General features: G+C 40.8%; 1 protein-coding gene and 1 long non-coding RNA gene across 5 annotated transcripts in view; one reads left to right on the top strand and one right to left on the bottom strand.

The window, feature by feature from the left end:
• The window catches only part of SLC7A11 (solute carrier family 7 member 11), a 96,760-nt gene that overhangs the window by 80,830 nt on the left and 2,341 nt on the right, over positions 1–13,589 (bottom strand). The gene's annotated exons all lie outside the window — the stretch shown is intronic.
• LOC310685408 overlaps positions 9,544–13,589 on the top strand; it is a 35,494-nt gene continuing 31,448 nt past the window's right edge. For all 4 annotated transcript variants that reach the window (XR_014515203.1, XR_014515204.1, XR_014515205.1 and 1 more), the window contains exon 1: positions 9,544–9,699. This is a non-coding gene — a long non-coding RNA (uncharacterized lncRNA). The remainder of the gene's footprint in view (positions 9,700–13,589) is intronic.

Genomic DNA, 13,589 nt, shown 5'->3' on the forward strand with positions numbered 1-13,589 from the left:
CATGTTAGTGTGTAGGTGTGCCGAGCTCCCAGCGCTCCTTCCAGGGCTGGTTTGCTAGTAAAACTGAATTACTGTTGTGAAATGATGCACATCTAAAAAGTGTGTCACCAACATAAAAAGTTTAGAAAGCTCTGATCTAGTCCAACCCCCTGCAATGTAGGGATATGCAGCTGTCCTTTATGGGGATCAAACCTGCAACCTTGGCATTATTAACACCACCCTCTAACCAATCGAGCTATCCAGGATTAGGAGCACTGCCAAGATGGATGCCAGACTAAAAACTGCATAACAGAAGCTAAGAAATAAAACCAGTCATTGCTCATTTTACGGGTGTAGCTCGCATACATTATAAAAATAAGAGGGTGGAGAAACTACCCTGTGAGAGAAAGTTACAGCATTTGGGGCTTTTTTAATATAGAAGGAAAAGTGAAGAAGAAGCTACATGACAGAAGGGTATAAAAGTATGCGTGACCTGGAGAAAGTGGATCGGGAGAAGTTTGTCTCTGACTCTCATAACATTAGAACTCATAGACGTCCAATGAATTTGAATGTTGGAAGATTTTGGACCGGCAAAAGTGTTTCTTTACAGAGTGCATAGAGTGGCATTGATGACTACCATTCTGGATGGCTTTGAAAGAGGCTTATACAAATTAATGGAGGATAAGGCTATCAGTGACTACTAGCCAAAATGGCTATGGCCTGCCTCCACTGTAGGCAGCAGAATACTTCTGAATAACAGTTGCTAGAAACAGCAGGAGGGGATAGGAGACTGTAAGAGGATGGCACATCATGATATGGCTAAGCATTCTGAGATATTAGTGCGGTAGAGAAGAAGAACGCAACACAGTCATATGTAACATGTAGTTCCATTCACAAAGCAGGCCTCAAGTCTAGGAGCTTGTAGCATACTGTTGCTCTAACTCAAATCTTGCCATCTGATTAGATAAGCCAACCAGCTTACAGTGTATTTGTCTGTGAATATATGGGTAAGGAAGAATTTTTTTAAAAAAAAAATACTGATCCCAAGGCAACAAGAACAGAAAATGTGCATTTCTGTTAATAGCATGGATGCAATTATTATGGTTTTTATCATTAAGCAAAGTGCTAAACCTCATACATATTCAGCTTCTCTCTTTATAAATAAAAATTCCATGTACATTGACTTCAAGCACTCTGCATAATGAATGAAAGTTTCAAGAAGTCAGAACCCATACTGTTAATTAGGTAAATGTTATATTGAAAGATAGGAAGGATCGAGGATGTAATTGTCTTTTTGGTCTTCTTATAATTCAGCTTACTACCATTTTGCATGTGTGTATCAAATAATATTTTTTTTAAGGTTTTGGGGTGTCACTTTACAGCAATATTTATCTTCATGTAGATGTGATTTTTATATCATGTAAATGAGCATTGAAATGGGAGCTGTATGGATGCTCAAAGGACTCTTAACTCTCAGGACTCTTAACTAACTCCAGCTCCCAGGATTCTTTGGGGGAAGCCATGACCGTTTAAAGTGTCATCATAGTGCTTTAAATATATAATGCAGATGAGGGGAAAATCAAAGAAAGAAGGAGCAAGACAAAAATTAAGATGGGAGAAGAAAGTGGGCAGGTAATGAAGACTTGGAGAAGTCTAGACTATTGGCCATGGAGCCAGTGCAACACAGAATTGCTATGTCAGATACTGGAGATCTGCAAGATGTGCCTTCTACATAGCATGTCAACAAGGGCCCAAAGAGAGACCAGGACTTCTTGATTTGAACTAATCAGCCAGTTCCCCAATTGCATATTTCTAGCCCGCATTGAAATGCCGATTAATTTGGACTCCCTTCAGCCACAATACAAGGTCTAATACTGTGACTTCTGATAGTTGGATACAATCATACAGCAATGTATGGGAATCTTTGAGCCATAAAGGGATTGCTAAAACAGCCACACATGTTATCTGTCTCAAAAAAAAATCCTGCCTAAGAAAAATTGATGAAAGATCTTTAAAGCAGACTCCAGGGAAGAGTTATGGAAAGCAAAGCCATCAGAATCCTCAAATTATTATTCTGATCTTGATTCCAAGTGAACTGGCAGCAGCCTTAAAAGAAACGCATATAATCATTGGGTATTTAAACCTCTATTAGACAAGAACAAATTTAAACATTCAGTGAAGCTTTCAGGGTGTTAGAAAAACCACATACTATTTGTCACACATGAACCGTTTTCTAGAGAAAAGTTTGATTATTTTTTTATGTTTCTTTAGAATACACACACACACACACCCCTCCTGCCTCTGCCTTTTTGCTTCTTCTACTACTAGATTTTCCTCATTTGAAATTCCAGCTCGAGTCAGAGCTATGACCCTGCTCAGCATCTCAAGGATTTGCCTCTAGCCATAATTATACTCACCTTTGCGCTCTCTGCACTTTGCCAAGCGACAACAGCTATAAAATTATCAAGGGGAGGGGAGGAAATCAACAGCATTTTTAAGGGTCACCAAAACAGGTTACAAGTTTGTCCATTGACATTTCCCTCCTGGAAAAGTCAGGGCAGGAGGTCAAAAACATGGCTGACTAACAAGACAGAAGTCAGGAAAAAGGTTATGTGAATAGTAGCATCAGCTGTTAATAATGCAACAGGAAAAAAAGCACATTTTTTGGACAAGCAATGGAAGGAAACCATACCAAGAAAAGTGGAAAGATGCAAGGGTCATCCAAGAAATTACTACGTAATGTTGCAAAAGAAATTACTGTACTATAAAAGAGATGGGTCTGTTGGTTAAATATCAGACCAGGATTTGGTAGTTTCCCATACATATATACACATAGATATACATATAGATAGCATTCTATTGTATATGAAGAAAACCAGCCTTTTTAATGAATGTCCAAGATGTCAGTCTTACACTCAAAGACGTCTGGCAGCTCATTGTAGTCAGGATTACCCTGGATCATGAGTAGATTTGCAGAACATGTTCCATAGAGCTAAGTTGTTACAGAGACATCTCAAGAAGATGTTCAGGGTTAGGGTGCACATATAATAGAGTGAAAACATATCAGGGAAATGGTCCCAAGAGGATAAAGGTCAAAGAGGTAAGTCCAGACTCCAGAGCAACTGGCTGGTTCTAGGTGAAGCACTGAACAAGGCAAAGGATAAAGAAGTCAAACAGCTTCCAAGGTAACAAAGCCAGAATCGGGGCTGGTGGCAGGATCCACAGGGCCAGCCGATCCACTCTCCAAGGAATGCATCACCCGCTGCTGCTGCTGCCTAGTGGCCAGAATATCTAACAGACAGAGGACATCTTTGCTCATTGCAACAAAATTTCGGGGGGACAGGACTGCAAGTGGATCCAACTGCTGCTTATAGCATTTCTGCTGTATGCAAAGGAACTTGTGAGGTGAGATGTATCTCACCCTGCACAACTTCTTTTCCATACTTTACACCAGGAGTGAAATAAGAAGCACAATCCACTTGTGGTTCCTTTCCTCCAGCCTGTTCCAATCAGAAACATACAGGATCACAAACCAGCTTGCCAGAAGTGATGGGTTTTGTGTATGTGTGTTTGACCTTAGAGTCAATGGGCACCAAGCATAGCTGGGATAACAGGGCTGGATAAAAATATAGCCCAGATGCAATGAAGCATTACTGTTGGACCTTTGGGAATTATTGCTATTCTACGCTTAAGGATATCATTTGGTGTAGGATCATTGATTACATAAAGACGCAGGAACATAATTAGAGCAGAATGACCAAAAATAGAGGCATGCCTGTCCTGGAACTTATTTCTAAGGAGGTATATATAGGACTACATTGTTAGGGCTGCACTGCAAATCTCTTTAAATGCAATGTAAGGTTTATGATATACCTGTGAATTGTAGTTTCGTAAGGATAGGGACTCGGGTGGCGCTGTGGGTTAAACTGCAGAACCTAGGGGTTGCCGATCAGAAGGTCGGCAGTTCAAACGGGTGAGCTCCCGTTGCTCGGTCCCAGCTCCTGCCAACCTAGCAGTTCGAAAGCACGTCAAAGTGCAAGTAGATCAATAGGTAAACAGCATTTCCATGCACTGCTCTTGTTCGCCAGAAGCGGCTTAGTCATGCTGGCCACATGTCTGTACGCCAGCTCCCTCAGCCAGTAAAGTGAGATGAGCGCCGCAACCCCAGAGTCATCCGCGACTGGACCTAACAGTCAGGGGTCCCTTTACCTAATGATAGTAAAGTCAGAATTCTGTTTGTAAGCCCCGAAGCCTCATAAAGCTACAGTTTCCAATTTCTTTGGGGGGTGATGATAATTAATAGAATATGGAGACAAGATCCATGTGGGTAAATGAGCTGCATGCCAAGGAGTGGCCATTGCCCATCGTTCCCTGATGCATTCTATATCCACAGGCACAAATATCTCCCCCTTCACACTGTGTGGTGTTCACTTCAGCAGATCCCACTACACAAGCAGCGAACATTTTTGCTGCATAAAAGGTAAATCTTCCTCCTCATCTTCCTGAATAACAAAGAGTTATCTAGTGATTCTTAAACGGCTAATTCCTTTTTGCTGTTCCGTTTTCTAAATTTAGTAGCTGTTCACCAAAGCAATGAAATATTGCCGATGCCAAAGCTTAATATTCATGACTTGGGTATTTTGTTATGCTCTTCACCGTTTTTATGCAGTATGATGAATATTTTAAAATGCTGGAAATCAAATATTTATCTCAACATAAACAACAAACCAGCAACAAAAAGCACTAATTATTCCACGTTTCATTTATTCCTTCTGTGTTGTCTTTCATCGTAGTAGATGCCCATTTAAAAAAAAAAAGTCTGTGAAGCTGTAAACTTCAAGCTGCATGACCCAAATGTGGCAGAGCTCAAAGGGGCTTTCGCAAGCACACATCTGTGTAAACTAATTTGAGCCATTGTTCTATGGAAGGGATAAAAGGAGCAGGGTGATGGATGAATGGGAGAGAAGTCTGGTTCACATGGCAAAAATCCATAGGGCTCCACAGGAAGGGGCAGGGCAGGTCATGAATAACCTTGGTTCCCATTCAAATCCTCCTCACTATTAGCATTAAGCTTCCATCTGGACTGCAGTAAAATGGAACTGGCACCAGTGATTGCTAAACTCCCAGCATCATTAGGAGGGATTGAAGGCATATGGACAAGATAACCAATGGCTTTGCAGCTAGTGATGTTGCTCCATGCTCCTTCAGCCTGATCCCAAAATCATTCAAGTGAAAATTAACTTCCTCTCATCTGGCCACCAGGAGAAAAAGAAATAGGAAGAACCAAGGGAAGAGAGGGTAGAAGATGATTTCCTTGTGAGGAAATGGCTATATTGTTAATCAGAGCAATTTAGGTACAGGCTGAGGGGTTTAACTGAAATAAATGTTTTCTAGAGGGGGAGATTCACCTTAGAGTACAAATATGTGAGGCAGAAAAGAGACAAAACATGAAAGATGCAACAGAAGGACAGAGTTCCCTGACGGCTCCTTTTCCCAGTCTAGAAACGCCAAAGGGTTGAAGTATCAAAGCATTTACCTAGTAATTGTGTGTATTCTCCATGGGTGGCAGGAGCCAGGCCCTGAGCAAGGTCTGCATCAGACAACTGACAGATTGTCTCCACGAGAGAAGCAAATGATGGCCTTATCAGAGATGCTCAGGCACTGAACAAATTCAATCTCCCCTGCACTTCTCTTCAAGCTACACCTCCACCTACAGACATCCATCTTGAGTGTATGAGGGCTGGTTGGAGGGAACAAAAGAACTCACAACAAAGGAGCCAAAGAGATGATGGGCCTTTTCTCCCCCTCAATATGTCAAAACACTTGAATTGTGTCAGCAACCAATCCTAAGACTCAAGGGGGTGGGGGAATTCTTACTTGCAGAAGAAGCTGAGCATAAATTAGAGCAAAGGCAGAAAAATATGTTAAATGTTATGGCAGAAAAAGTAGCTGTATGTGTGTCCATCCAAATAGCCTGTGTCTAGTAAGGCAAGATATTTCCTACAGAAGTTCATGCTGCAGCAAATAAGTTAGTTTGAGATGCCTAAGGGCTCCGTTGCTTTATTTAGGCAGCCTTATTGTGTCTCTATGTAAATATACACATTGTGTGTGTGCCCGCACACTGCCTATTGAATTTTTTATTCTTTCAGAAACTAAATGGAGCTTTTGTTATCATAACGATTACTTGGTTTCATAACATAAGCAATCTGGGTGATCAGAGAAAAGTTCTTCCTTTAGAAACAAAGGGATTTCTTTGTATCAGGAACAGGATATACCTAGCATGATTAGGACGGTGGATTGTGAAGTAACTGCTAATTGCAGGGTGCATTTTTAGCCAAGCATTGCTATTTCCTTCTTCTTCTTTGTAATTTTTAAAATTAGTTTTCCAATATACTCCCAATAATAGCCAAATTATAACAATGACCAAATAATTCCCAAATTATACAATTATCAAAATGCCTATCAACTTCCAATTAATACATCTTAGTTAAAGTGGCTCCCCACATGGTGGTTTGGGTGCATTTCCGATCTTATATCACTGTGTTCCATAATCTTAATTATATCAGTTACATTTCAGTTATAATAATAATCCCTTAGTCAACAACAACATAATTAATGATTTCCATTTGTGATGTTATAATATATAAATTTATAAAGCTTCAAGTGAGGAACTCAAACTATTATCGTTATTCTGCCATGTGTGTGAAAACTGTTATATCCATGGAGATTCCTCCTGTCCATATATGGTGTTGTCTCTTTCACTTCCCTGCTATTGTTTTTTCCCATAATAGCTTGGGGCGGAACTGAATCTTGAAGTTTCTCAGAAGTCTTATCTCTCCGTCCCTTGCATCTGTGTCTCGGAACAGGCAACAGTCTGTTAGAAACCATTCTGTCTCACTAGTAAAACATTTAGTAGAACTTCGTCATTTTCCCCTTAGCCTAGGAAAAGATAGGTAATTTTCAAACACACTGATGATTTAACACTCCTTTCCAACTCCCAGAATCTCTGCAGCATTCTTATCACAGCCCCAAAATTCTTTTAATTCCAGCTAGAGGTTTATGGCCCAATTAAACCTTATCTTAGATTACATTCCGTCAGTAGCACAAACAAATCTCAGTCTCTTTTTCCTTGTCTGTTGTATTTAAACGGAGGTGAGGGGAATTACTCTGTCTTTCCAACATAGTCATACTTGAGCTTCCCCTCCCCCCTCCTTTCTTCATTTCAGATCACAAGCAGTTTCCATATTTGCTTGTTAATATTACTCCAACATCCCTTCCTCACTCAAATATTTTTTTGTCTTGCATTCCAGAGAGGGGTTGCTGAACCATAAATATATAAATGAAACTTAAAATAAACAAACCATGGCCTTCCCTCTCCCCAACTGACTCCCACACTGAAGAAAATCTTATCTCAATTCCAATCTTTGATCCATGTAGCTGATATGTTCCGCAGTATATTGTTGCAAATGTTTTCCAGCACGCGCCGAGATCTTAAAGCCAATTAAAGATCCAATTAAACGGAGAACCTTTGCTTCTTAATGGTGGCATAGGAGGGTTTTCACCATGCAAAGTGCTTTTCCACTCAGCGCCTACCTGCCTCCCACATTCCATGCCAGAGTGAGAGCCAGGTACCAAGACGAACTGCGAGTGAAGCCCATTCCCTCCGTTTTAGGGAATTAGTCATCCTTGTTTTTCATTCACTGGCGATCCCCCACTATCATGGGGGCTGCCTCTATTAAGGCAGGCAGGACCGGAAGCCAAGCATTCATATCTCCTGGTGGCCTTTATTTCTTAGGTGGAAGTGATCAGACAAAATTGTTTGTGTAACTATAAGTTCTGGCCAAAAAGCTTCCAAGCATACCCATAGTAAGCAATGGTATTTCAGAAATAACCCCAAGAAAGAGAATGCTCTAAATCCTCCTTAGTGCCAAATTCTTATGCCTTACTTCACAAATGCCACATTAATTCAAGTTAATAAAATAAGAAGAGCTAATCAGATCAGACTAAAGGTCCATCTGTTCCAGCAACCTGTTCTTCCCATAGATGCCCATAGGAAGCCTGCATGAAGGAAGCAATTCCCAACCAAGCTTTATGAGGAACAGTTGAGGAAATTGGGTGTTTAGCCTGGTAAAGAGGAGACTGAGAGGAGAGAGGGCAGACACCTTCAGATATCTAAAGGGCTGTCACATACAGGATGGAGCAAGCTGTTTCCCCTGCTTTGGAGACTAGGACCCGAACCAATGGCTTCAAGTTATAAGAAAGGAGATTCCAACGAAATGTTGGGAAGAACTTTCTGACAGTAGGAGCCGTTCGACAGTAAAATGGATTCCCACGAGAGCTGGTAGACTCTCCTTCCTTGCTGGTTTTTAAGCAGAGGTTGGATGGTACCCTGCCCATCTGACTGGGTTGCCCTAACCACTCTGGGCAGCTTCCACATATATAAAAACATGATAAAACATTAAACCTTAAAAAGCTTTCCTATACAGGGCTGCCTCCAGATGTCTTCTAAAGGTTATATAGTTACTCATCTCCTTGACATCTGATGGTAGGGCGTTCCACAGGGTGGGCGCCACTACCGAGAAGGCCCTCTGCCTGGTTCCCTGTAGGTTCACTTTTCACAGTGAGGGAACAACCAGAAGGCCCTTGGTGGTAGTGTCCAGGCTGAACAATGAGGGTGGAGAAACACCTTCAGGTATGTATGCTCTAGTTGAAATTGCTGCATTGCAGGGGTTGGGCTAGATAACCCTCAGTGTCCCTTCCAACTCTACTGTGTGTTGTTTTGCTTTGTTTTGTTTTGTTTTGTTTTTACATTGCAAACTGATGAAGAAATGTGGATAACTGAACTGTAGATGGGAAAAACGAGGAACGGAAAGAAGCCAAAATTCACCCATCTCTCTAGTCAACAGTTTTATGAAACTCCAACTAAACAACTGCTGCAAGATCACCCTTATCAACATTGTTAATTGGCACTCACACTTCCTCTAAAAGGAGCCAGATATGACTTCGCTTTACAGAAAAACACCTCCCACAACAGTGCTCTACTTCATGATAAAGTCCTGGGGGGTAAGATTTACAGGAAGTTGACAAGCTTCATAAAGTGATCAGGCATGTCGGAGGACCCACAGCATGCCAAGTTATTGCCACGAAACTGAACAGTCTTTGTTGGTTTCCGATAAGTGAGCTTAGGTGAAGATTTCTTTAACTTGCCATATAATGCTTGAATAGGGCCAAGCACAGCAGGATATAATACCCCAGTTTTATTTATTTATTTAGCGCCAAGAAAGGCTCTCAGGGTGGCTTTACATACATTCACTTAAAACAAGGCAGTCCCTACCCTTTCAGGGCTTGCAATCTAAAACCATAACGATATCCTTTATCATTTCCTGCCTTCAGTTAAGGATATCACCTTCACTCAAACAATGTGCAAAGATATTTGCATTTCAAACATTTTAGCTCTGTTTGGTTTTAAATATTTGATTATATGTGACAGTAAAGCAAGGATCAACACATTGTATTACTTTGTATTTTACCGTTTTTCATATTGCTTTCTGTACAATACAATGGAGATGGAGAACCTGAGGCTCTCCAGATGTTGAACCGCATTGCCCAACCTTCCTGAGTGACCATTGACTATGCTGGATGGAGCTGATGGGAGCTGGAGGACCACAGGTTTCTCATCATTACAGGTTATACATTTTTCCTCAGCACAGAGATTTCCAGGTGTGTTGGAAAACAATGTCCAGTTTAAAGATATCAGAATCCTCCCCACTCAAATTCCCAATGTGAATGACCCAGTCTGTCCCTATTCTGTACAAGGAATTCAGGTGCATGCCAGAACTTAAGGTTTGCACAATGAGAGTGGATTGAAGTGCTCTGTTGCCCTAGTGCAACAAATCCAGTTTTTTAAGAATAACTTTTTGCAGTTAGGGAAGTGATGGGGAAATGCACTAAAAAAAGCATGGGATGAATAAAAAATTAATAGTAAAAAATGTAGATATCCCACAAGCAAATCTGGATGGATGCAGGATAAATGCTCCTTGTTGTATAACCACCCTGTAAACAAATCAGAATGAATGCTTTCCATTTGACTGAATGGTGAAAATGGGAAGATCAGATGCAAAATTAGTTCACATGGCATTAATCATTTGGCACCGATGCATGAGCAGTCTCAAAGTGAAATAATGATTGACTTTCCGATCATTTGTTTGAAATGATACTCTGACTGCAGCTTCTTTGTATGGTGTCAGAGGCTGTTCCTGAAGCTTCCCCTTAATCTGGGGAAATATAGTGAGACCTTCAGGTATAGAGCGCTATAGAAATAAAATTTAAAAAAATAGTTAGGTGGCAACATAGCACGTTTAGGTTTGGGCACCAAAACAGCATTTGCCACCCTAATGGCCACTATCAGGAGAGAGACAGGGAAATGAGACCCTGTTGGTTCTCCTTGACCTCTCAGTAGCTTTTGACACTATTGACCATGGTGTTCTTCTAGAGTAAGGCAAGAAGGTGGGAGTTGGATAGACGACATTACAGTTTCCACTCCTACCTGCAAGGTTGCTGCCAGAAAAAATTGTTGGGAATTGTTGGAAACTGCTAGGAAATTGTTGATTGGCTCCATGGCTTTGGGGCTGGGGCATCCCACAAGGGTCTGTTCTGCCTCCTACACTATTTAACATCCACGTGAATCTGTTGGGAACTGTCACTCAAAGATCTGACTCATGGTGTCATCAGTACGTTGATGACACCAAGCTCTCTATCTCCATTGAATAGGAATCAAAGAACCTGTGATGTTGTTGGATAGATGTCCGGAGGTAGTGATGGACTGAATAGGGGCCAATAAACTGAGGCTGAATCCTGATAAGATGGAAGTGGTGTGGGTGGGTTGCTTCTGTGTCCAGAAATTAGGTGTGCAGCCTGTTCTGGGAGGAGTGGCACTTCCCCTGAAGTAACAGGACTGGGATTATGCCTGCATTCCAACTTGTCACTGGAGTCTCAAGTGGCTTCTGTGGGTAAGTTGGTCAAAAGGGAATCCCCTGAAGCCATACTGAACACAAACAACCCATTCAGTGTTTTGGATCCTGGAATGTATGCAGGTTTCTAGTAAATTCACTTTAGGGAGATGTGAAATTAATTGCAATACCTTTCAATGGTTTAAAAACATCAGAAAAAAATTAACATCAGATCTAGCTACTTATATGGTTCACTGGTTTTATTAGAGCCAGCCAGGCTGTCCTGGCATCTGGCTCTTAATCAAGGTCATGCCCCACACATGCATAGAGACCACCTTCTTTCAAATCTAATAAGACATTGTAGACAACACATGAAAACACAGCACTGTGCCATTATCTGCTTTATGCAGCCATTTGTTGTCACCAACCCACAATGCACACCTCGGCAAAACCTATTTTGGCAAATGCAACAGTAGTATAACAGCTATAGAAAGTGATGGAAGAGGGGGCATTAGCTTTTAATTTAAAGTTTATGACACAGAAAATTTTAATTGCAGTTAAATGGACTATTAACATTTATCACCATAATTGTTCTGCAACCCATGACCCAAGACAGTCTCATGATATTAAGAGACTTGGACAAAAATTACCTGCTAAATGGGAGAGGAGACAATCATATATTTTATTTTATTTTTATTTTTTATTGAAGTCAGTTCCCCAGCTTTTGTCTATTAGTCATGCCAGCATCTGGTAGGGTGCACCTTTCTGTCCTTAAGTGGTACTTGTATAAATGAGGTCCAGCAAAAGCAAAAAGTTTTGGGGCAGGAAAGGTGTCATTGTGGTGAAATTTTGAAATCGCAGAATAACATGGAGCTGCTACCAGTACATTTCTTCCAGAGTGCATGAAGAAAAGGAGGTCTACTTTGCTAGATGTTTGAGGGTGGGTGGGATCCAATAGGCTCCAGGTCATCTTTGAACCAGATTTTCTCATTAGATCCATACCAGACTTAGCAAAACCTGCTCAGTGCCTTCAAAGTTTTCTTTCTGTCATGTGACAGCATACCAAGCCTCACTAAGTACAATCCCAAGGCATGGATTGACAACAATATGTAACTGAGTTACATATTGTATATATAGCACCTGTATATTGTATATATATTGTATATATAGCACCTGGCCTCAGCTCTGGCTAACAAGAGAAGGGAAGGGGTTAAGCTTCCTGCATGAATTCTGAGCTTTGCCAGAGTCTGCAGAGCTTTCTGCCAAGAAGCGGATAGTTCTGGAATTCAGAACCAAACTGTCATCTAGTCAAGTTTGAAACTAAGTGCTCAAGGGTGCTCTACATTCAGGGACTAGAGTTAACTATAACAAATTGCAAAACATTGTGATCTCTCTTTCTCTCTCTCTCTGAATTCAGTATCTCTGTTTTAATTTACACTTATAACTGGAAATACCTTCAGTTCATTCAGGTGCTATAGTCCCTTGGAAGTTACTTCTCCTATAGTAAGGATCAGGATTTGACAACTGGCAGACCAATCTCTAGATGTCTTGAACAGTAATTCCTTATGTTGTTACCTTCACGTGACACCTTAATTGACACGTGCTCATAGTATCTCATCATCTGTTACAGATGCTAGTTCTTTTGGCTGGGGTAACCCAGTCAGATAGGCGGAGTACAAATAATAAAATTGTTGTTGTTGTTGTTGTTTTGCATCACTGGCCACAAACCATATGAAGGCAGGCTGGAAGCTGCAGAAACATTATGCCTTGGGCTGTGTTCAGGATGACCACGTACACATAACCTAAAAAAAAGACAAATGAGGACACAGATTCACATAACACTGGAATTAGGCAATATTTATGTGGAGATAGAATTCTAGAACCAATTACTAGAGAACTTATTTAAATCTCACTGAAGGCAAGCAAATTAATTTGCCATTCAAATCAAAATTACCCCAAATAAAATAAATGCCTCAGTTACTTGGGACCACACTTCGAGATCGCCCCACGTGCAAATGACCCAGCCATCCCTCTTTAGTTAATTTACTCTCCATTTATTTCCCACCCAGAACCCTACTCAAAAACCAAGTCTCCTTTAATACATTACCATTATTCATCACTGCCCCCCACGTGTATTAAATTTAATTAACTTTCTTAAAAATAAAGGCAACCACCTCCCAGCCAGCTTGCAACAGCAGACAAAAATATATTTCTGAACAGTGCTGGAACTATCAGACTGTCCATTCTGGAAGACAATGCCTATCTAGGTTTAATACTGTTGACCAATATGGTGACTATACCTTATGTACCCTATATCCTATATCTATACCCTATACCTTAGCATATCTTACCCCTTAAGCACTTTACATTCCCAGTGTTTTATGAATACCAAAAGCATGTACTTCAAGTCCTTGCAGCTATCAATCACGGAAGAAGCCCTAATACATTCAAACATCACATTACTGTAACTGGAAAAAAGAAAAATTGCTACCTCTGTTCAACAAACACCATCCTCAGAGGATAAATATAACTTTGTGAAGAGCCAGGGTAAAGAGGCTAGAATATCCCCTTTATCTGATTATTAGGTAGTACAAGTGATCCTAGATAGTTGTTACAGGTTAGCTGTCAAACATCATGCCATATATTCTTCATTGCTGGCTA

This window comes from Podarcis tiliguerta (genome assembly GCF_965153285.1).
Source record: "Podarcis tiliguerta genome assembly, chromosome: 9".
NCBI lineage: Eukaryota > Metazoa > Chordata > Lepidosauria > Squamata > Lacertidae > Podarcis > Podarcis tiliguerta.